The sequence below is a fragment of the Chiloscyllium plagiosum genome, chromosome 27, assembly GCF_004010195.1.
Source record: "Chiloscyllium plagiosum isolate BGI_BamShark_2017 chromosome 27, ASM401019v2, whole genome shotgun sequence".
Taxonomy (NCBI): domain Eukaryota; kingdom Metazoa; phylum Chordata; class Chondrichthyes; order Orectolobiformes; family Hemiscylliidae; genus Chiloscyllium; species Chiloscyllium plagiosum.
This window is the reverse complement of record NC_057736.1, coordinates 21,555,773-21,579,842: the sequence shown is the minus strand read 5'-3', so window position 1 is coordinate 21,579,842 and position 24,070 is coordinate 21,555,773.

Here is a 24,070-nt window from a genome sequence, read left to right as displayed (position 1 = left end):
GCTGATGGGCATTTCAACTCCACTTACCCACACTCTCCCCGTATCCCTTAATTCCTTGCGCGATTAAGAATTTATCAATCTTTTCCTTTAACATTCTGGCCTCCACTGCACTTCGTAGCAATGAATTCCACAGACCCACCACTCTCTGGCTGAAGAAATGTCTCCTCATTTCCTTTCTAAATTGGCTCCCTCTAGTTCTAAGGCTGTGCCCACGGATCCTAGTCTCCCTGCCTAATGGAAGAACTTCCCAGCGTCCATCCTTTCTAAGCCATGCATTATCTTGTAAGTTTCTATTAGATCTCCCCTCAACCTTCTTAACTCTAATGAATACAATCCGAGGATCCTCAGCCATTCATCATATGTTAGACCACCATTCCAGGGATCATCCAGGTGAATCTCTGCTGGACACGCTTCAGTGTGGGTATTACCTTCCTGAGGTGTGGGGCCTAAATTTGGACACAGTATTCTAAAGGGGGCCTAACTAGAGCTTTATAAAGTCTCTGAAGCATGTTGCTGCTTTTATATTCCAACCCTCTTGAGATAAATGACAGCATTACATTCGCTTTCTTAATCACGGACTCAACCTGCAAGTTAACTTTTAGAGAATCCTGGACTAACACTCCCAGATCCCTTTGTACTTTGGCTTTATGAATTTTCTCACTGTTTAGAAAATAGTCCATGCCTGTATTCTTTTTTCCGATGTGCAAGTCCTCGCACTTGCTCATGTTGAGTTTCATCAGCCATTTTCTGGTCCACTCTCCTAAACTGTTTAAATCGTTCTGCAGCATCCCCACCTCCTCAGTACTACCTGCCTATCCACCTAACTTTGTATCATCGGCAAACTTCGCCAGAAGGCTCCCCAGTCCCTTCATCTAGTTCATTAAAATGTAAAGTGAATAGCTGCAGCCCCAACACTGAACCCTGCGGGACACCACTTGTCACCGGCTGCCATTCCGAAAAAGAATCTTTTATCCCAACTCTCTGCCCTTCTGTCAGACAGCCAATCCTCAATCCATGCCAGTAGCTCACTTCGAACACCATGGGCCCTCACCTTACTCAGCAGCCTCCCGTGAGGCATCTTATCAACGGTCTTTTGGAAGTCTAGATAGATAATATCCACTGGGTTTCCCTGGTCTAACCTACCTGTTACCTCTTCAAAGAATTCTAACAGTTTTGTCAGGCATGATCTTCCATTACTAAATCCATGCTGACTTGTTCTAATCCAACCCTGCACTTCCAAGAATGTAGAAATCTCATCCTTAACATTGGATTCTAGAATTTTACCAACAGCTGAGTTTACGCTAATCGGCCTATAATTTTCCATCTTTTGTCTTGATCCTTTCTTGAACAAAGGGGTTAAAACAGTGATTTTCCAATCATCTGGGACTTTCCCTGACTATAGTGACTTTTGAAAGATCACAACCAACACCTCTGCTATTTTCTCAACCACCTTTCTCAGAACTCTAGGATGTAGCCTATCAGGGCCGGGAGATTTATCAATTTTCAGACCTTCTGGCTTTACTAGCACTTTCTCCTTTGTAATGGCCACCATACTCCAGTCTGTCCCCTGACTCTCCTTAATTGTTGGAATAGTACTCCTGTCTTCCACTGTGAAGACTGAAGCAAAGTACTTATTAAATTCTTCAGCGATTTCCTTATCTCACACCACTAGCCTTCCTGCATCAATTTGTAGTGGCCCAATGTCTATTTTTTATTTCTTATGAATAGAAAGAAACTTGTATTATCATTTCTAATATTATTGGCAAGCCTACCTTCAGATTTGATCATCTCCTTCCTTATTTCTCTCTTTGTTATCCTCAGTTTGTTTTTTGTAGTCTTCCCAATTTTCTGATTTCCCAGTGCTCTTGTTCACTTTATAGGCTCTCTTTTTATCTTTGATACATTTCCTGACTTCCTTTATCAGCCATGGCTGTCAAATTCCACCCCCACCCCCGAGTAATCTTTCTTTTCTTTGGGATGTACATCTGTACTCTGTCCTCAAATACATCCAGAAACTCCTGCCATTGTTGCTCTACTGTCTTCCCCACTAGACTCTGTTTCCAGTCGATTTTCATCAGTTCCTCTCTCATGCCCCTGTAATTACCATTATTTAACTGTAACACCATTACATCCGATTTTGCCTTCTTTCTTTCAAACTGCAGACTGAACTCGAATATATTATGATCACTGCCTCCTAAGTGTTCCCTTACTTTAGGATCTTTAGTAAAGTCTGGCTCATTACATAGCACTAAGTCCAGAATAGCCAACTCCCTTGTGGGCTCCATCACAAGCTGTTCCAAAAAGCCATCCTGTAGGCATTCCATGAATTCCTTTTCTTTGGATCCACTGGCAGCATTATTCACCCAGTTCACCTCCATATTGAAGTCCCCCGTGATCACTGTGACCTTGCCTTTCTGAAATGCTCTATCTATTTCCCAGTACATCTTGCACCCTTGGTCCTGACCGCTGTTAGGAGGTCTGTACATATATCCCATTATGGTTTTTTTTGCCTTTGTGGTTCCTCAACTCCACCCACACAGACTCTACATCATCTGACCCTTTGTCATTCAGAGCCATAGATTTAATTTCATTCTTAACTAACAAGGCAACCACACACACCCCCACCTCTGCCCACCTCCCTTTCTTTTCAATAAGTTGTGAACCCTTGGATGTTTAACTGCCAGTCCTGAACCCCCTGCAACTATGTCTCTGTGATGCCGACCACATCATAATCATTCACGATGATTTGTGCCGTTAATTCATCTACTTTGGTACGAATAGTACGAACATTCAGGTGAAGTGCTTTAATGCTAATTTTCTTATGCTCATGATTTCCAACATCTCTAGTAATTTGTCCTAAGTTATCCTTCCTTTTTGCTTCATTCCCAGTCTGCCTTGAACATAAACCCTGTACACATGCTAACCTACTGCTTGTCTTTCTATCTGACTCAATACTCCCTGTCGCTTTCCCTTTCCCTTCCCCCAAATCACAAGTTTAAAGTCCTATTTATCCTTTTCACTAGAACAATGGTTCCAGATCGGTTCATGTGGAGACCGTCCCATCAGAACAGATCTACCCGGTTCCAAAACTGATACCAATGTCCCATGAAATGGAATCCCTTTTTCTCACATCAATCTCTCAGCCACGTGTTTACTTCCCTAACTTTCTTATCCCTATGCCAATTAACACGTGGCTCGCGCAGTAATCCAGAGATTATGACCCTCGAGGACCTGTTCTTCAATTTCCTTCCTAGTGCTTGATACTCGCCAAACAGGTCCTCCTTCCTGGCCTTGCCTATGTTGTTAGTTCCAACGTGGACCACAACAACTAGATCTTCTCCCTCCTGCTCCAATATCCTTTCACACCGGTTGAGATGTCCTGCATCCTGGCACCAGGCAGGCGACACACTATGCGGGTCTCCTGATCCGGTTCACAAAGGATACTATCTATCCCCCTAATTATAGAATCCCCGATAACAACTATTTGTTTTTATGCTCCCACCTCTTGAATGGCCTTCTGCACCATGGTGCCGTGGTCAGCTGACTCATCCTGTCCTCAGCCCTTTTCCTCATCCATACAGGGAGCAAGAATCTCATACGAGTTGGACAAGGTCCAGGGCTGATGCTCTTCCACTCCTGAACTCAGGATTTCCCTACCTGCCTCACTTACAGTCACACCCTGTTGTCCCTGATCACGAGGTGGCACGGTGGCTCAGTGATTAGCACTGCTGCCTCACAGCGCCAGGGTCCCAGGTTCAATTCCAACCTCAAGTGACTGTCTGTGTGGAGTTTGCACATTCTCACCGTGTCTGCGTAGGTTTTCTCCGGGTGCTCCGGTTTCCTCCCACAGTCCAAAGATGTGTAGGTCAGGTGGATTGGCCATGCTCAATTGTCCATAGTGTTAGGTGCATTAGTCAGAGGGAAATGGGTCTGGATGGGTTACTGTTCGGAGGGTTGGTATGGACTTGTTGGGCCGCAGGGCCTGTTTCCACACTGTAGGGAATCTAATCTAACTGAATTTGAATTACTTAATCTACTGGGTGTGACTGCTTCCTGAAACAAAACTCTCCCCTCCCGGATGTGCCACAGTGTTTGAAGCTCAGATTCCAGATCATCAATTCTGATCCGGAGTTCTTCCAGCAACCAACACTTGCTGTAGATGTGATCACTGCCCTTCACAATGGGCTCAGCACATCACCTGCCCAGCCATCTATTTAATTAATTTATAAAAAATTATGAGTTAAATAATTTCTAGTACTTCTCTATGGTCTTATTCAACTAGCCAACTAACAGTAAACTTTTAATCAATCACATGATACACAAGAAATATCAATTGAAACGCCTTACCTTAGCAACACACGAGAGTCCTTTTCATTTGGTGAGAGGAGGAAGGTGGGTGGGAGACACTATGCATGCAATGTCTCGGGATTCAGCCACTGTACAAACATATACCATTTTTACATTTTTACAAGTGGCGAGGAGAAAAGGCTGAGAGAATTGGCAGTCCTCGGTTCTCTCCACCGTCTCTCCTAACAGAGAAGGCAGATGAACTCAGGACATGGTTAGGAACATGACGAGGGTGGTGCATGTATGGAATGAGCTGCCAGAGGAAGTAGTAGAGGCTGGTACAAATGCAACATTTAAAAGACATGGATGGGTATATGAATAGGAAGCGTTTAGAGGGATATGGGCCAAATGCTGGCAAATGGGACTGGATTGGGTTAGGGTATCTGGTCAGTATGGAGGGGTTGGACTGAAGGGTCTGTTTCTGTACTATACATCTCTATGACTCTATGGGACTGGGATATCATAGCAATTACAGAGACATGGCTCAGCGATGGTCAGGACTGGCAGCTTAATGTTCCAGAGTATAAATACTATAGGAAGCATAGAAAGAGGGGGAAAGAGAGGAGGGGGAGTGGCATTGTTGTTTAGTGATTACATTACAGCTGTATGTGGGAGGATATTCCTGGAAATATGTCCAAGGAAGTTATTTGGGTGCAACTAAGAAATAAGAAAGGGATGAAAACCTTGTGGGATTGTTCTATATTTCCCCCAATTGTTAGTGGGATATTAAGGAAGAAATTTGTAAGGAGATCTCAGTTATCTGTAAGAATAATAGGGTGGTTATGATAGGGGATTTTAACTTTCCAAACATAGACTGGGACTGCCATAGTGTTAAAGGCTTGGATGGAGAGGAATTTGTTAAGTGCGTACAAGAAAATTTTCTGATTCAGTATGTGGATGTACCTACGAGTGAAGGTGCAAACTTGACCTACTCTTGGGAAATAAGGCAGGGCAGGTGACTGAGTTGTCAGTGGGAGAGTACTTTGGGGCCAGTGACCATATTTCTATTAGTTTTAAAATAGTGATGGAAAAGGATAGACCAGATCTAAATAACTAAATAGGAGACAGGCCAATTTTGACAGTATTAGGCAAGAACTTTCAAAAGTTGATTGGCTGTGAATGTTTGCTGGTAAAGAACTCCTCTAACCAAAAAAAATGAAATGGGAGGCCTTCAAAAATGAGATAACAAAGGCAGTATATTCCTGTTAGGATGAAAGGGCAAGGCTGGTAGGTATAGGGAATGCTAGGTGACTAGAGAAACTGAGGTTTTGGTCAAGAAGAAGAAGGAAGCACATGTCAGGTAAAGCCAGGAGAGATCGTGTGAATCCCTAGAAGTGTATAAAAGCAGTAGGATATACTTAAGAGGGTAATCAGGGGATCAGAAAGGTGGCATGAGATAACTTTGGCAAATATGGTTAAGGAGAATCCAAAGGGATTTTATAAATCTATTAAGGACTAAAGGGTAACTAGGAAGAGAATAGGGCCCTTTAAAGATCAGCAAGGCAGCCAATGTGTGGAGCTGCAGGAGATGGGGAAGATACTAAATGAATATTTTTGCATCAGTATTTACTGTGGAAAAGGACATGGAAGATAGAAGACATGGGGAAATAAATAGTGACATTTTGAAAAATGTCCATATTACAGAGAAGGAGGTGCTGGATGGCTAAAATGCATAAAGGTGGATAAATCCCAGGACTTGATTCTGTGTATCCAAGAACTTTGTGGGAAGCTAGGGAAGTGATTGCTGGGCCCTTTGCTGAGGTATTTCTATCATCAATAGCCAAAGGTGAGGTACCGGAAGCCTGGAGGTTGGCTAATATGGTGCCACTATTTAACAAAGGTGGTAAAGGAAAAGCCAGGGATATATAGACCTTGAGTTTGACATTGGTGATGAGCAAGTTGTTGGAGGGAATCCTGAGGGACGGGATTAACATGTATTTGGAAAACAAGGACTGATAAGGGATATTCAACATGGCTTTGTGCATGGGAAATCATGTCTCACAAACTTGATTGAGTTTTTTGGAGAAGTAACAAAGAGGATTGATGAGGGCAGAGCGGTAGATGTGATCTATATAGACTTCAATAAGGCGTTTGACAAGGTTCCCCATGGGAGACTGGTTAGCAAGGTTAGATCTCATGGAATACAGGGAGAACTAGCCATTTGGATACAGAACTGGATCGAAGGTAGAAAAGGTAGGTGGTGGTGGAGGGTTGCTTTTCAGACTAGAAGCCTGAGAACAGTAGTGTGCCATAAGGATCATTGCTGGGTCCACTGCTTTTCCTCATTTATATAAATGATTTGGATGTGAACATAGGATGTATGATTAGTAAGTTTGCAGATGACACCAAAATTGAAGGTGCAGTGAACAGTCAAGAAGGTTACCTCAGAGTACGATGGGATCTTGATCAGATGGATCAATGGGCTGAGAACTGGCAGATGAAATTCAATTTAGGTAAATGCAGGGTGCTGCATTTTGGAAAGGCAAATCAGGGCAGGACTTATACACTTAATAGGAAGGTCCTGGGGAGTGTTGCTGAACAAAGAGACCTTAGATTGCAGGTTCATAGTTCCTTGAAAGTGGAGTCCCAGGTAGACGGGGTGGTGAAGAAGGCATTTGGTATGCTTGCCTTTATTGGTCAGAGCATTGAGTATAAGAGTAAGAAGGTCATATTGTGGGATTGGCTGTGAATGTTTGCTGGTAAAGAACTCCTCTAACCAAAAAAAATGAAATGGGAGGCCTTCAGAAATGAGATAACAAAGGCAGTATATTCCTGTTAGGATGAAAGGGCAAGGCTGGTAGGTGTAGGGAATGCTAGGTGACTAGTCAGTGAGGAAGAGACCTTAGATTGCAGGTTCATAGTTCCTTGAAAGTGGAGTCCCAGGTAGACGGAGTGGTGAAGAAGGCATTTGGTATGCTTTCCTTTATTGGTCAGAGCATTGAGTATAAGAGTAAGAAGGTCATATTGTGGCAATACAGGACATTGGTTTGGCCGCTTTTGGAATACTGCATTCAATTCCGGTCTCCTATCTATCAGAAGGATGTTGTAAAACTTGAAAGTGTTCAGAAAAAATTTACAAGGATGTTGCCAGGGTTGGAATGTTTGAGCTATCGGGAGAAGTGAATAGACTGGGGCTATTTTCCCTGGAGCATCGGAGGCTGAGGGGTGACCTTAAAGAGGTTTATAAAATCATAAGGGACATGACTAGGGTGAATAGAGGGAGAGGCAGGCAGTGTATCATGAGGGGAGCATTGAACAGTCAAGGGTTTGGACATATCACAGGACGGCATCATGCTATATCAACATCACACTGACTGCCTGTGCCAGCAGTTTAGACAAACACGCTGCATGTGTGTCAACCAGTTGATTATTTATGAAAATCAAATGGAAACAGCCCTTCATGGGGTCAAGTGGACTATAGTCAGTCAGGCAATACCGCCACAGCTAATTAAGATGCTTGTTGAATCCAGTTCAGAAAGTTAGCCAAGATCAGTAAGGTGCTTGGTCCACCACAGTTCTAGGATTCCATGTTTAATTAATGTCCTGCCACTGAGGAGACCAAGAGGATTTGATTTGGTGGATGGAAACCATTACGGTGTGCCCCCCTACTCAAATTTATTCTCCAAACTGCTCAAAGCCACAAATACAGTATTATTAAGGTTAGGACCTACCACTAAACTTGTCCATCTGGGAATACAAGGGCAAATGAACTAGCTCAGCAAGGTGGCCATGAAGGAGAACCATGACAGCCCATATTCTGGCAAAAATTGACACCATCGCTGTGAGCCAAACCGAGGTGAAAAATGTGGTTCAGGCTCAGAGTAGCAATACCAAGTTAAAGTATGGAAGGGAACAATCCATGTCTCATATAGCTAGTGGGAGGACAAGTTAGGTACTAAGGTTGGACTTGTTTCCAAAGATGGACAGTGTGTTGTATCATCAAGGACCAAAGTGAAGTGATTTTTCAAGTTCACAATGTCTGGGGTCATCAAGGGTCAGGAACCTTGACTGACAGAATTAGGGGATTGCAATAGAGCAGAAATGGAAAAGACATAAAACATTATGTCAAGAATTGTATCACCTCAGAATGATCTGTGGAGCAAATGTGCAGATACACCAGTGGGCACATCACCTATCACGCCTGGTTGTGTTGTTCATCCTGTTTATTTTCATCTATCTCACCGTCCTAAGGTTAAATCCAGAAGGAACTTCTTCAGAAACTATGGATTTTATGCTCCTACAGCAAGAGCCAAGAAATGAACGACCCCAGACTGTGTTGTGAAAGGATGATGTAAACTGTTGAATGGTATGAATTTCACTTGACTGAGTCCTGATAGTTACCAAAGAAGCTTGAGATGTTTGTAAATAGTGGTTAATTCTTAATTTGCATAAGAAGTTATTTGTATATCGTACTGTTAAGCTTACTGATGTGCATAATGAAAATAGTAAGTGCATAGGGTAAAGTTGTGTCTGTGCAATGGGAAACCCAGATACTCAGAGAGTTAGGCTATCTCCATCTGAGACTTGGATATGTGTTGCACGAGAACGTGGTCTGAACCTGTGATCCCAATTTCATGAGATGCTTCAAGGGATCAGCAAGAGGGACTGCGTTCAAGCAACCATGGGCCAAAAACTGAACATTCCAAATTGACCCACAGCCGGAGAAATTAGGACTGACAGAACATTGGCTAAACTAAATTAGATAGTGGCCAGCAGTTATTGGCTACAGATAACACTGGAAACCAAGATCAAACAGGCTAGAAAGGTTAAAGGGGAAAAGGTTACAACTAGCCCTGAGGATTGTGCGTTGGAAAAGGGTCGATCAGACTGCATCTTGACTGCCTGAGTATGTGTACTTTGCACTTCCCAGCATGGCAACATTGAGGGTGTTGGTGTAATTCCATTGGATGATTTGAACCCAGCTCATGATACCATTGGCCAAAGGCCACAGAGCATTCTAGAAGGTCTGGTGCAAGGGGAAATAATAACACATACACCTAGAAGTCATGCCCTCAGTGAAGACTCAGTAGAAACTTATAGGGAAGATTTGCAGCAAGATTCATGGTAGAAGACCATGCAGCAACATAAGAAGACCCAGAGATGTTCCATCTTGACCTGTGAGACCCGCACGCGTGGAAGAGAGCCAGCCCTATGTCGGAGGGGAAGGAGATTCCAATGGCTCAGCTCAAACATGTGGATCATTGCGGGTAATATCCTTTTCAGTCAGATAGAGATAGACAGATAGTAAATATTGTGGGAATTTGGGAAATGCTCTCATAGTGTTTTTAACAAGGAATATCTTGTTAATAAATTTGAGTTGGACTGCAAGCCGAATTCTGTGCCACTTTGTCTGCCTCACTGACAAGAGCACAAAGACAAAATAATTTTAATTCAAAAACTGGTCAAATTGTCTAACGCACAGACAACAGATGGCAAGCCATGAGGCTTCATTTTAATTGGAGTGAGATCTGGAGAGTGCCATTGGTGCCAAGGTATTCTGTTTCAGATATTATTCTCAGATTACCTACACATACATTTAACGTTGACATCATCGCAACTGGAGTCCTTGCAACTTTGCTTCAAATGCTAAGATGTTGAAGGACAGACCAATTACGACATTATCAACAAGCTCAGGGAGAACAGCAACCTCCAGCAGTTGCTGCTGCACAGCCTCCTCAGGGAGAAACAGCAGGTGAGGATTCACCAAGGAGAATGTTGCAACCCCATACCTACAAGCTTCATGGTCATTTCATAAAACTCTTACAAAGACAATGTGGGTGCAGATTAAAGATGTCCCAGAGCATTATTAGCAAACTGTGTCATCTGCTGCAGTAGGACTTGTGCTCAGAAGGATTGGACGGAAATTCTATCGTGGTGGTCTTCAAGGTCACAGCTGTCCTGAATTTTAATGCCACAATGATTTTGGGACGTAACTGATGCCATTTTTTCCAGATCACTGCTGTTGACATCCTTGAGCTGTGATGAGAGAATGAAAGAGCCCGGACAGTGGGATTCTCTGCCATTGTTGGCTTCTCCAGGTTCAGACTATTATAGACCTTCACGTATGTTGCTTTGAAGGTTTCCTATCACCAATCTGCAGAATTTGTTACAGGAAAGCTTCCTGTAATCAATGTTCAAATTATATGTGACCATCAGTGCCGAATTTTGGAGAGTTGTGCCAAACATCCTGCGACATGCCATGCTGGATACACACTAGAGAATTTACAGGTTCCTAGCTCTTCCCAAGGTCCTCTGTATGATATTAGCTGCTGAGAGACTAGGGCTAACCTCTCCAAACACAAATACACATCCCTGTCCATGCTTCAACTAAGCGCACAGTGGAACAGTCCATACACCTCCTTAAGGAGATGCTTTGATGGCTGGATAACTTCAGTGGGGTCTTGACCTACAGCCCAGAAGGGTTGTGCTATATTAATGTGGTGTGCTGCGCCCATGATAAATGATGCTGACAAAGGGAAATTCCTGGATGCAAAAGAAGAGGGAATCAACATCAATCCTCTGAGGATAAAGACATTGATTGAAGGCTAATCAAAGATTGAATATTCAAAAGGAGATGCCTCAGGATTTCTCTCAACCTGCTACCTATGAGACACTCCAGTGCATAGCATACAGATATCATATGACTGAAACCGCAAAAGCTACCTAACCTTAGTACCATGTAATATTAGTACCCTGCCTCTAATCTGATAAAAGACTTCTGATAAGTCTGATTGAACTTAGAACACAGATGGAAAGCTGGAAGATTAGATCCGCTCCCAAGATCCTGTGCTTAAACAAAAGGAGACTACAATAGGATGAGGCAGGAGTTGGCTAATGTAGACTGGAAACAAAGACTTTACGGTGGGAAAGTTGACGGACTGTGGGGGAATATCAAAGCAATTTTTTGAAGTGCTCAGCAAAAGTATATATCAGGGAAAAAGAAGGACTGTAGGAAAAGGAATAATCTGCCATGGGTGGCTCAGGAAATAAGAGAAGCTTCAGCAAAATCGACGTTTGCATAAGCCCTTCTTCATGATTCCTGAAGAAGGGCTTATGCCCGAAACATCGATTCTCCTGCTCCTTGGATGCTGCCTGACCTGCTGCGCTTTTCCAGCAACACATTTTTCAGAGGCACTGGAGTGTCTCATAGGTAGCAGGTTGAGAGAAATCCTGAGGCATCTCCTTTTGAATATTCAATCTTTGATTAGCCTTCAATCAATGTCTTTATCCTCAGAGGATTGATGTTGATTCCCTCTTCTTTTGCATCCAGGAATTTCCCTTTGTCAGCATCATTTATCATGGGCGCAGCACACCACATTAATATAGCACAACCCTTCTGAGCTGTAGGTCAAGACCCCACTGAAGTTATCCAGCCATCAAAGCATCTCCTTAAGGAGGTGTATGGACTGTTCCACTGTGCGCTGGGTTGAAGCATGGCTACTGAAGATAACTTGTGTAAACAATTTGTGAGACCTACCTTTTGTTGACAGCTTGAATAATACCTATTCAGGTCAGGTCTCTCAGATCCAAATTTCTGCGTTTTGTTTTTTTTTCAGTAAAATCAGGTGCTCTTGGGTTTCAAAAGAGTTGGAAGCTTCAGTGAATGTCTCCTGGCTGCTACACTCTCTGTATTTTCTCTTGATCTGTTTTCCTTCTGGATTGGAGAACAGCATATGGGAATCTGTGTCTGAATTTGCCTTTTTGCCAAGGGGTGTTTTTATGGAATATTACTATTGCAACTGCTAATTAATCAGAGTTGCTGTATCCTTTATTTGGTTAAGTTTTCCAATAGTTAAGGTATTCTAAATGCCTCTTTCTTCTGTTTGTATTTTAACTATAGTGTTTAAATAAATTGTCTTTTGCTCAATGTCGAGTAGTGTGACCAATTGGATCGCACCTGGAACAAAGCATTTCACGTCTACCTTTAAAATAAGAAAAAGCATCTAAGCTACCTTCTTAAAATATTTTGAGCAGGTCTGGTCTGATCCATAACAGAAAGCATTCAAGCCATATAATTAATTGCCCACCTTAAGCTAGCTAACTAACTTATCATCACTATCCCTTCGTGTATTGTTGTAATGCTGACATATTTCTGATTAATTTGTGATGTGAGAGTTGCAATTGGAAAAAGAGCAATGTTGAGACACGCTTGTAAAAGTACACAAGCATTTTAAAGGGGACTTTCCTACAGGAAGCAGTCTGTGGGCATGCAAAGTAAGTGAACTAGAAACTATATTTCAGTCATTTTTTTTTAACCAAATCACCCAAGGAAGTTAATGTGCCAATAGAGATATCTTTTGTAGTTTCTCTTGACTTGGTGAAGAACAAGAACCGAGACAACATTTACAGATGATGTGATTCTGTAAGGGCTCATTGATTCTGATGGCCAAGCTTTCAAAAATATCCCTGAATTTATGTCTGCCATTGCAGACATGGAGTTAGGAGCAAATACCACAGCAAGAAAGGTATCTGCGTTATTGCCCAATGTGGTCGAACAGTTCGAGTGAATGCACATGGCTGTCTGTTGAATGTGATGCATCGATTGACATAAGTTAAACTGCCCAGCTGGTAGTGTTTGTTTGAATTGTGTTTGAAGATTTCACCATGACAGAGACATTTTTGACATTGTTGCCTCTGAAATCCACAAAAGAGTTGATATCAATAAAGAAGTCAAGAAATATTTTGCAAAAAAAATGTACCATTGGAAAAACTAATGTTAATAATAGCCAGCAGTGATCAGGTTTCATTGATATGTGTAAAGCAAACCCCGATATCTCGTTTTCTTGAACTACCACAGTCCAAAGATATGTGAGACAGGTAGATTGGCCATGGGAAAATTGCAAGATTACAGGGATAGGTTAAGGGCGTTAGGTCTGAGTGGAATGCTTTTCAGAGGGTCAGTATGGGCGTGATGGGCTGAATGGCCTGTTTCCTCACTGTAAGGATTCTATGTGCCACAGTTCAAGTTTTTAAGGCAAAATTTAACCTGTTGGTCCAACAAAGGAAAATGTAACATTTTCCATCTGTGCTCCAAATGCTGGCAGAAAGTGAAACTTTTGTTGGGATCCTGGACACTGACAAGCATAATAATTTCCTGAGCAGCCTTGGCCAAGAGTTCAGTCACAGTTTTAATGATCTTAAGCAGCTGGAGCCCTGCAAGATATTTACTTCATACCCCTTCTTGGAAGTGGATGCCTAGTGACGTTTCTAAACAAATAAATGTCCCACTTAACCTAGAGTGAGTCACTTCAGAAATAGAGATTGTCAGCTTTTGAAATGGCATTCACTTGAAATCATGGTAATCTTTCTGGCATCTCATGGATACTGAAAAATACTGAAAAATCTGCAAAGCAGCAATAAAAGTGGCTTCCCTATTGATTCTACCTAGCTTTGCAAAACTGCCTTTTCTAACATTAACTACTTTAAATCTAAATTTCCAACTCTCATTACTGACAAACATGTGAATGATTCCATCAGGGTTGAATGGCCTACTTCTTCTCCTATATCTTATAAGTATACTTCAGGTTATACAACTTTGGTGGGAACCTCCTGTGTCAACTTTGAAATAAATGTCAAGATCATTTCCTTCATTTTAAACATATATTTTTGCAATTGACAAAATATAATAGCCAGATACATACCCTTATCAATTGATATATTTCCTATATATGTTTCAGCTTGTGATATTATCATTAAATGAAAGTAGCACTCTTAAAAATAAAGTTGCCAACCCATGCTTTAGTGGTACATTGTTATACTACTAACTATTCTCCCAGTTATCCCAAATTGGTAGTAAAAACATTTTCATTTCTGAAGAAAGACTGTGATCTGAGCTTTGGCGAGCTCAATAGCAATTTATCTGATTTCCAATGGTTTATTTTATCCGAGCAGCATCAGTCATGTCACTCTTGATTCTTTTAGGCCTACACATTACTTGAGATTAGAAGGATGAGGGGAGATTTAATTGAGGTATATGAAACACTAAAAGGGGATTGACAAATGAGGGACAGAGAGAATGTTTTCTCTTGTGGGGCAAGCTAGAACAAGAGGTTGTAGATTTAGGCTAAGGGATGGCAGATTTAAAGGAGAAATGAGGAGAAATTACTTCTCTCAAAGGGATGTATGTCTGTGGAATTCTCCATTCTAGAGTGTGGAGGATGTCAGGTCATTCAATAAACTGAGGGAGGAGATAGATTTTTAATTAGTAACAAATGAAAAGGTTATGGGGAACGAGCAGGAAAGTTGAGTTGAGGCTGAGATGAGATCAGTCATGATTGTATTAAAAAGTGGAAAAGTTTCAAAGGACTGAATTGCCTACACCTGTTCCTAGTTCTTAGGTTCTGATCTTCTCATTTTCTTGAGTCAGATAGTTGTGGTTTCATATCCCACTCTAGGAACGGAGCAGAAAAATCTCATTGATTTTTGTGTGTGCTTGATATGCAGTATTTGAAATAGACACTGCTTTTCTGACAGAGTAACAGTGACTCAAGCCCTAAAAGTACATGTCTGGCTATCATGGTCTTTGCGACAGGCTGAGGTTGTGAGATAAATGTAAGGCTTTCTTTCTGCCCACAGCTGCAATCGTTTGGGATGTTACAACTTAGGTGAGATAAGCTGAACTGAAGATGATTAAATAAAGGCTGAGTTTTGATAATCTTCTGGGAAACAAGCTATATCTGGGATGGAGATATGACATGCAACATTGGCAGGTTTTGGTCCCTGGAGAAAGCAGCTGATGTTTTGAAAGTGCAACCGATGTTCGTTGCTGTTTGATGAGATGTTGCATAATTTTCCTTTCTTATTGTCTTAAACTGTATTTTTTTAAGCTCAGCAGCTTTGACTCTACAAAAAGCTGCAGTGTGTGTGTTAAATCATTCATGGTGGGTTAATTGAAAGTAACATTAAACCAACATATTAATTCAGTTTTGAGGCATGGTGAACAAATACTGCAAAAAGGAAACATTGAAAAATATTTTGAAGAATGTTGAGAATATGCGTGGATTGAAGGAGAGAGTTCATATTTTCTAAGATTGGCACATAGCATATTTAGAAAACGCTTTGCATCTTTTACAGAAGGTGCATTGTACACACAAACATGACATGTTTAAAATTGTCACTTTGCAAAGGAGATCTGCTGCTATTAATCTTGGGCTATGCAAGAGGTAAACATATGGTAAATAAACCAAGACCTTATCAGCGCCTTTCTAGTTCTAAAAATGATCTCTTACCTCCTGAGCTTGTGTATGAATCCAACTAGGATTATGGAATCAGATCTCCCTCTATGTTGCATGTCCCAAAAGGTGAAAGCAGTGTCCAAAAGAAATAATGAATTTGCAATTAAACAGTGCTATCAAAGTCCTCAGAATATCACAAAGATGTTTAAGAGACCAATGACTTACTTTTGATTCATAGGTAAAAAATGGGAATAATCTCCCCTCCTTCTGGTATTAGAGTAATGATGTTGATGGAAAGCCTGATAAGCATTCAAGGGTGGGCTTCATTGATGGCAGTAAATAGATGCAAAAAGTGAGACACTGGAAAAGCACGCCCTCCAACTCCTCCATGATTTTCGGTTCCCCAGACCTCAATGCCTCATCTTCACCAGGACATTCAGTCCCTTTACACATACATCTGCAATGAAGTCAGGGAAGGTGAACTTCAAGTTCACCTGGACCATCTCAGACACATCCCTCCCCTTTCTGGGCCTCTCCATCTCCATTTCCAGTGACCGACTCAACACAGACATCTACTTCAAACCCGCCGACTCTCACAGCTACCTGGACTACACTTCCTCCCACCTTGCCTCCTATAAAAATGCTATCTCATACTCCCAGTTCCTCCACCTCCACTGTATCTGCTCCCAGGCAGATCAATTCCACAGCAGAACATCCTAGATGGCCTCTTTCTTCAAGGACTGCAATTTCTTCTCCCACATGGTAGACAATGCCCTCCAGCTCATCTCCTCCACTTCCTGCACCTCCACCCTTGAACCCCATCCCTCCAACCGCAACAAGGACAGAACCCCACCCGGCCCTGACCTTCCATCTAACCAACCAACCTCCAGATACAACACATCATCCTCCACCATTTCTGCCACCTACAAACAGACCCCACCTCTATCTGTGTTCCGTAGAGACCGTTCCCCCCACGACTTCCTTGTAAGGTTCACGCCCCCCACCGACCCACCCTCCACTCCTGGCACCTTCCCTTGCCACTGCAAGAAATGCAAAACCTGTGCCCACATCTCCCCCCTCACCTTCGTCCAAGGCCCCAAAGGATCTTCCACATCCAGCAGAGATTTACCTGCACTTCCACGCATGTCATCTACTGTGCCTGTTGCTCTCAATGTGGTTTCCTCTATACTGGGAAGACAAAACACCAACTTGCAGATTGTTTCAGAGAACATCTCTGGGACATGCACACTAAACAACCCCACTGCCCTGTGGCCAAACACTTTAACTCCTCCTTCCACGCCAACGAGGACATGCAAATCCTGGGCCTCCTCCACCGTCAAAACCTAACCACCCAGCTCCAGGAGGAAGAGCACCTCATCTTCTGTCTTGGGACCATGCAACCACACAGGATCAATGTGGATTTCTCTCCCCCCCCGAACCCAGATCCAACCCTCCAACTCAGCACTGACCTCTTGAACTGTCGATCTGCCTGACTGGCTATGCTTTTCCAGCATATTATTTAGGGCTGTTTGAACTCTGAACAGCCAGGTGTAAACATTTAGTTAGCAATTAGAACATGTGACAAGTACCAAGGCTAATGGTAGGTGGATAGCTGACCTGAAATGGGACACTTAACTGTATTTTGTGTATAAGCGTTATGACTATTTGTAAATTGGACAGCCTTTGAGCTGCTACCCATAAACGTGAATAAACTACTTATATCTTTGACTTGGACAGCTAACTGTAAACTCTGTTGCATAAAACCGTCCACTTAGCCCTTTTAGAAGTCTCACCTAGAGCCATTATTCACAAAGACAATCCAAGTTGTTATAGGCTGCACAAGGACACAGAACTGATTTCCTCTCATCTTCAACTATAAGTATAAACAACATGCTCATACATGCAATGTTGTCTCTTGGATGATGTGACGGTGTGGGATGGAAGTACAAGGTTTCAGTAATTGTATTGAACTTACAATCTCCTATCTTAAAGACATTGCTTGTGCATTCATTAGAATAGAGGTGCCTAAGTCAGAGTTCCATGTGAATTCTATGAACTCCGGCCTTTGTCAGAATCCTCTGTGACCTCTATGGAGGACTGTGTTAAATCAACGTTTATCAGTGATGCAAATGCTGACTGCTGACATTAATAAGAACCTGTTCTGTTTCTGATATTCCTCACACAGATTCATTGGAACATTGACCAATGGATCGAGCCATGGCAGGGATTATCGTCACTGTGGTTGTGATGCAACAAAGACACGAGATGAACCAGCCAATTCAGGACCTGCTGAACAGCCTTCACATGGAGAAGTCACAGTTGAAGCTTCACTCCAGATTTGCAGGAGACACAGAAAGCCCAAAGTCTATTGTCTGTGATGCCATTTCCTCTAGATGAGTGAGGTACAGTGTTGCAAAAGACTGAGAATTTCCAGGGATGGTGTCACAGAATGATGCCATCTGCTGGAGGGCAGTGCCAACTGATCCTGATAGCCATCAAGGTGACAGCCTCTCTAAGCATTTATGCAGGTGCCTCTTTCCAAAGATTCAGTGGGGAACTTGTGTGGGATCTCAAGACCCTTGAACAACAAATGTATCAAGGCTGTTACTGATGCAATTTGTGCCAAATCATCCACTTCATCTCATTTCCTCATGATGAAGCCCATGGTGAATCCCTGGCAATAAGCTTTGCCAACCAAGCTGGTTTCCCCTAGGTACTAGACATGATAAACTATACACACGTTATCTTGCGAGTGCCGTATTATAATGCAGCAGGCCTCATTCACAGAAAAGGTCACCAATCCAGCAAGTTATATGCGATCATCGATACTGCATTCTTTAAGGTCTGTGCCAGGTGCTTAGGAAGCTGCTGTGATGCCTATATCCTTGAGAAATCAAGGTTACCTGGAAGTTTCATCACTCCTGAGGGAACAGGACAACAGTTCAACTGTGAGGACACAGATTTCACTCCCCTCATTCAAGAACTCTCCCTCCATCGCTCCCTCTTCAGTTTCCCTGTGTTAGATACTTGTGTTAGATGTCACAGTTTCTTAATTTTTAAAAAATGTTTAATAGGTAGTCAAATTCCACTCTATTTCACTCAAGAAAAGCTTGGAGTTGTCTTTTTATCAATCTGAATGGTTAACTAAGTTTACATTTGAGCTAAAGAAAAAAATAAAAAAGTTTGTTGTGCCTGACCAAGAGGAGGCTTAAAAAGAGTAGAGCCAATTATCTCCTATCACCTCCTTTACTGTTGTTTAGGTGCCAGAATTTGGCATCAATTTTACAGTTGTAATAATTAACAAAAGGTAACAATTTCAACATTATTTGAATTTTAAAATCACTACCATCAACTTGAAAACCTCTCCTGTCACTTTTTCCATTTCAAGGAGAACATTTTTAACTTCTCAAATTCTCCTTATTTTATTAGCTTCCTCATCCCTGGGAATACCTTAGTAAATATCATCATGATTTCTTTGCTTTTGTATTCTATGACTTTGTTCATAAACCCATGCACAAAAATGCTTTTATAGCACACTTTCTCCGTTTGCCCCAACATTTTAAAAAGATTTTGTGCACGGCATCAATGTTGAAAGCATTTGAGTCAACGATCCCCTGTTATTTAGGCGTGACAGGTTGCATGTTGTGTCCAAAACATCATCTGTAGTGCATGCACTGATTGATATGCAGTGCTGATTTGATATTAGCACTGCCATTTTACCGTTCAGCACTCTACCTAAGGCCGTCCTCTAACCTTACACAGCTGAACACAACTTCAGCAGCAGGAAGAACTCCCCAAGGAGCATCAACAACATACAGATTGCCTATTGGTTGATTTCTTCTAGCTGTTGCTTCAACTCTACAAATGCCTGATACTTCCTGTATAAAGTTGCCAAGGTCTACAGGGAGAAGGTGTAGCAGGTGTTCAAAGATATTTGCTGAACCAGTAACTGCAACCCAATTCCTCAGTCACCAACAATCCCAATCCTTACCTTCCCTCTATAATTGACCATCATGGAACCTGTTTGACCAGAATGTAAACAATGTAAGCCAATACAAAACTAAACATTAGAAACCAAAATTATAAATTCAATCATTGCATGTTGCACAATCCAGTAATACTTTTGTGTATTCTTTTTGTACGTAGCTGTCCTCTGGGTGTCTTTGCTTGTTCTCGTACTCCCAGGCAGTGCTAGCCCAGTGACCTCATGGGTAGTAGCTGCTAATTTTCATGGAGGAGGTGACAGGTATTCTCTTGGCCTGAGTATGAAAGATCCAGTGCAATGGATGGTGATAACCCTACCTCTCAGAGTTGCCACAGTGGAACCACTGAACATACTGTGACCTACTCCCTGAGCTAAGAATATCATGACAGGATCTATGACTGTAGCCAATCCCCTGGGCTGGTATTGCAGGCCACCCTAGACCTGCCTTGTTGGGACCCTTAACAAACAATGTCTGTGTGGACTTGGTGAAGACTACTCACAGTGTGGGCGGCACGGTGACTCAGTGATTAGCGCTGCTGCCTCACAGCACCAAGGATCTGGGTTCGATTCCAGCTTGGGTGACTGTGTGGAGTTTGCACGTTCTCCCTGTGTCGGTGTGGATTTCCTCTGGGTGCTCTGATTTCCTCTCACAACCCAAAGATGTGCAGGTTAGGTGGGTGAGCCATGGTATAAACACCATGAGGGGTTATGGGGATACGGTGGAGAGTTGGAAGAGGCTCCTTGGAGTCGCAGATTCCATGGGTCAAATGGCCTATTTCTGTATTGTAGAGATTGTTGGATGATTCTACTCCCCAAGATTTTGAGACATGTCTGCCTGTTTTACATGCAGTGTAAGTAGGCTTCTAGCATATGGTGCAGGTTTGAAATTGACATGGCATGGTGTCATACAGCAAGATACCTACCTCTTTGACTGAACACTGCTGAGCAGCAAGCAAGGTGCCTGGCCATGTGGGGTCTATGCTATTAGGCAAGGCGAGATACTGTGAGCATCCAGGTAGGTGCTAAACAAGCAAGCACCAATACCACAAAAGCAAGAAGCCCAGAGATGCACTTGGTCTAATCCATGAGCTAGCTGGCTGTCCATGTGCGTGAAGCGTCTATGCATCAGTCTTTTTGTGCTAAATGCCTCTCTGCACTGCAATGCAGATCTGTATTTCTGTGTTAGCCAACAACTGGATCAGAGATTCCATGAGGAACCTGAGGGAGTTGGCAATTAGCAGATGGCAATATCTATGAATGAGGGATGTATGTAGCTGGTGTCCAGGGAGCATGTTCCCTGAAGCTGTTGCATGATGGGCAACATAAGGTGTTGTTTACCCAATAGGAGCTGTGGTCTGGTGGTTTTCTCTACACTGGGGAGACTGGATGTAAACTTAAGGAACGGCTCACTGAGCATTGCAGCCGAGCCTGCAGGGGCCAATCACACCTCCCAGTCCGCTTCCATTTCAATTCCTCCAACCACTCCCTTTCCAACATGACCATCCTTGGCCTCTTCCATTGCCAAAACAAACCACAGCTCCTTTTGGAGGAACAATATCTCATCTTCCGCCTGGGCACCCTACATCCCGGAGGACTCAACATTGAGTTCTCCAATTTCAAATAACCTCCCTCCTACTCCTAGTCCTGAAGAAGGGTTACACCCGAAATGTCAACCTCTGCACCTCCTGACACTGCCTGGCTTGCTGTGTCCTTCCAGCCTCCTACCTGCAATACAATCAAGGCAGCCCTGGCAATTTATCTGCCTTCAAGCACATCACCCCCACCAGTACTTGCTCTTGCATGTTGTGTCAAGTACTTCACACTCCTTCTCTTTCAATAAAATGTCTGCATCATCTCCTTCCTTCGTGAAGACAGTGACAAAAACACACTTCTTGCATTCACACACAAATCACCTTCTACATTTCTGATAGCTCCAATACTTTCCTCAGCCATTCTCTTGCTCTCCATGTGCTGATAACACGTCTTTGCTTCTGGTTGCCAATTACTTCTCACATCCCCTTTCAGCTTTCCTAATTTCCTTTCTTGTACTTGTTATACTCCACTAAGCTTTCTGCAGTATTAAGCTTTATGTGGCTGTCATAAGCTTTATTTTCTTCTGCTTTATCTTACTCTCTATGCTTCTGTAGGTATTGGACAAACTGCAATCACTTTCCCTTTCAGCTCAAGTGAATTGAGCAATGTCTGTTAACATAGAGTCATAGAGTCATTGAGATGTACTGCACAAAAACCGGCCCCTCAGTCCAACTCATCCATGCCGACCAGATATCCCAACCTAATCTAATCCCACTTGCTAGCACCTGGCCCATATCCCTCCAAACCCTTCCTATACATATACCAATCTGGATGCCTTTTCAATGATTCAATCATACTAGCCTCCACCACTTCCTCTGGCAGCTCATTCCATACACATACCACCCTCTGCATGAAAAAGTTGCCCCTTATGTCTCTTTTTAATATCTTTCCCCTCTCATCCTAAACCTATGCCCTCTAGTTCTGGACTCCCCGCCCCAGGGAAAAGACTTTGTTTATATATCGTATACATGCCTCTCATGATTTTATAATTCTCTATAAGATCACCCCTGAGCCTCTGACACTCCAGGGAAAACAGCCCCAGCCTATTCAACCTCTCCCTAAAACTCAAATCCTCCAACCTGGCAACATCCTTGTAAATCTTTTCTGAGCCCTTTCAAGTTTCACAACATCCCTCTGATAGGAAGGAGACCAGAATTTCATGCAATATTCCAACAGTGACCTAACCAATATCCTCTACACCTGCAACATGACATCCCAACTCCTGTACTCAATACTCTGACCAATAAAGGAAAGCATACCAAACGCCTTCTTCAATATCCTAACTTCCTGCAACTCTACTTTCATGGAGCTATGAACCTGCACTCCAGGGTCTCTTTGTTCAGCAACACTCCCTAGGACCTTACCATTAAGTGTATAAGTCTTGCTAAGATTTGCTTTCCCCAAATGCAGCACCTCGCATTTATCTAAATAAAACTCCATCTGCCACTCCTCAGCCCATTGGCCCATCTGATCAAGATCCTGCTGTAATCTGAGGTAACCTTCTTCGCTGTCCACTACACCTCCAATTTTGGTGTCATCTGCAAACTCACTAACTATACCTCTCATGCTCACATCCAAATTATTTATATAAATGACGAAAAGCAATGGATCCAGCACCGATCCTTGTGGCACTTCACTGGTCACAGGCCTCCACTCTGAAAAACAACCTTCCACCACCACCCTCTATCTTCTAACTTTGAGCTAGTTCTGTATCCAAATGGCTGTATCCAAATAGTTCTCCTTGTATTCCATGAGATCTAACCTTGATAATCGATTTCCCATTGGGAACCTTGTCAAACACTTTACTGAAGTCCATATAGTTCATGTCTACCGCTCTGCCCTCATCAATCTTCATTGTTGCTTCTTCAAAAAACTCAATCAAGTTCATGAGACATGATTTCACATGTACAAAGCCATGTTGACTATTCCTAATCAGTCCTTGCTTTTCCAAATACATGTACATCCTGTTCCTCAGGATTCCCTCCAATAACTTCCCACCACCGACAATAGGCTCACTGGTCTCGAATTCTCTAACTTGTCCTTACCACCATTCTTAAACAGTGGCACCACGTTAGCCAGCCTCCAGTCTTCTAGCACCTCACCTCTGACTATCGATGATACAAATATCTCAGCAAATGGCCCAACAATCATCTCCCTAACTTCCCACAGAGTTCTAGGTTATACCTGATCAGGACCTCGGGATTTATCTACTTTTATGTGCTGCAAGACATCTAGCACTTCCTCCTCTGTAATATGGATATCTTTCAAGATGTCACCGTCTATTGTCCTACATCTTGCACGTCCTTCTCAACAATAAACACTGATGCAAAATACTCATTTAGTATCTCCTGCGGCTCCACACAAAAGCTGTCTTGCTGATTTTTGAGGGGCCCTATTCTCTCCCTAGTTACCCATTGTCCTTTAATGTATTTGTAAAAACCCTTTGGATCTCCTTAACCCTATTTGCAAAAGCTATCTCATGTCCCTTTTTTGCCCTCCTGATTTCATTCTTAAATATACTTATACTGCCTTTATACTCTAAGAATTCACTTGATCTCTCCTGTCTATACCTGACATATGCTTCCTTCTTTTTCTGAACCAAGCCCTCAATTTCTCTCGTCATTCCTGCACCTATCAGCCTTTCCTTTCACAGTAACAGAAATATACTGTCTCTGGACTCTCCTTATCTCATTTTCCAGCCATCTCTTTACCTACAAACATCTGCTGCCAATCAGCTTTTGAAAATTCTTGCCTAATAACATCTTTGCAAACACAGAAAATGTAAAAGGTAAAAACAATGACTGCAGATGCTGGAAACCAGATTCTGGATCAGTGGTGCTGGAAGAGCACAGCAATTCAGGCAGCATCCGAGGACAGGCAAAATCGACGTTTCGGGCAAAAGCCCTCCATCAGGAATAAAGGCAGAGAGCCTGAAACATGGAGAGATAAGCTAGAGGAGGGGGGGGGGGGG